At 37.0% G+C, this 1,161-nt stretch overlaps 1 non-coding gene across 1 annotated transcript; it reads left to right on the forward strand.

The window, feature by feature from the left end:
- Nucleotides 1-578: 578 nt before the first annotated feature.
- Nucleotides 579-685, forward strand: LOC113860267. Its single transcript, XR_003503723.1, has one exon. It is a non-coding gene; the product is annotated as a small nucleolar RNA R71 (small nucleolar RNA).
- The last annotated feature ends 476 nt before the right edge of the window (nt 686-1,161 follow it).

Below are 1,161 nucleotides of genomic sequence, written 5' to 3' on the forward strand. Positions count from 1 at the left end.
GATTCCTCTGAAAATAAGACTGTTGTGTGGCTGGACCTGTATTAGAAAAAGGTAAATTGGAGTTAGAATTCTTGACAGCAGAATATTGATTATTCCAATTAGAATACTGCTGACTTCTATTATTTGAAAATTGAAATCCAGGAGGATATGAGGATTGTTGTCTCTGAAAATTGTTCATATAATTCACTTGTTCCTGTGGTTCACTTGTAGATGCCTCACATGCACCATTTGCATGGTTTCCTCCACAAAAATTACAGTTTAACTGACTGGTAGGCATACTCCTTGCTTGAAGATTGCTAATTTGCTGAGTCAAGGCAGCTATTTGTTCTGAAAACATCTGATTTTGTAGCTGGTTCTGTGTAAGAAAGGTTTCCAAAACCTTAGCTTCATATCCAGTGTTTCTTCCTTGATTTCTTGAGTTTTAATTTTGGTACATTGAAGATGCCATCATCTTAATAATTCTCTGGGCTTCTTCTAAAGACTTTGTGTTTAAGGACCCTCCAGCAGTGGCATCCACCATTGTTCGTGTTGATGTATTCATTCCATTATAGAAAGTTTCCAATTGCATCCAGTCTGGAATACAATGATGTGGACACCTTCTCAACAATTCTTTGTATCTTTCCCAAGCTTCATACAAGGATTCTCATTACTGCTGCACAAAGGATGTAATTTCTCCTCTCAGCTTAGCAGCTTTGGATGGAGGAAAATACTTGGTTAGAAATTTATTCACTAGCTCTGTCCAAGTTATGATGCTTCCTTGTGGTTGAGCTTGCAACCAGCATTTGGCTCTATCTCTCAAGGAAAAAGGAAATAATCTCAGTCTGATGGCTTCTTCACTAACCCCATTCATTCTTATGATATCACATAGCTGCAAAAAAGTTTGAAATATGTAGGTTAGGGTCATCAGAATTTCCACCAGTAAACTAATCCTATTGGACTAAGTGTAACAGGGCAGGTTTAATCTCAAAATGGTTGGCTTAGATAGTTGGCCTAATTATAGAAGAATTAAAACCTTGCATGTTAGGAATTGCATAGTCCTCTAATGTTCTAATCCTATCCTGTTTTGCCATCTCTATTTCTGGATTTGGTTGTCTCAAAGGTGTAGGTGTTCTTTTTACTCTAGGAGTGTTCTGAATTTCTAGAGAATAGACAACTTCTAAT

Source organism: Abrus precatorius, unplaced genomic scaffold (assembly GCF_003935025.1).
Source record: "Abrus precatorius isolate BTA unplaced genomic scaffold, Abrus_2018 Scaffold2, whole genome shotgun sequence".
NCBI classification, from domain to species: Eukaryota; Viridiplantae; Streptophyta; class Magnoliopsida; order Fabales; family Fabaceae; genus Abrus; species Abrus precatorius.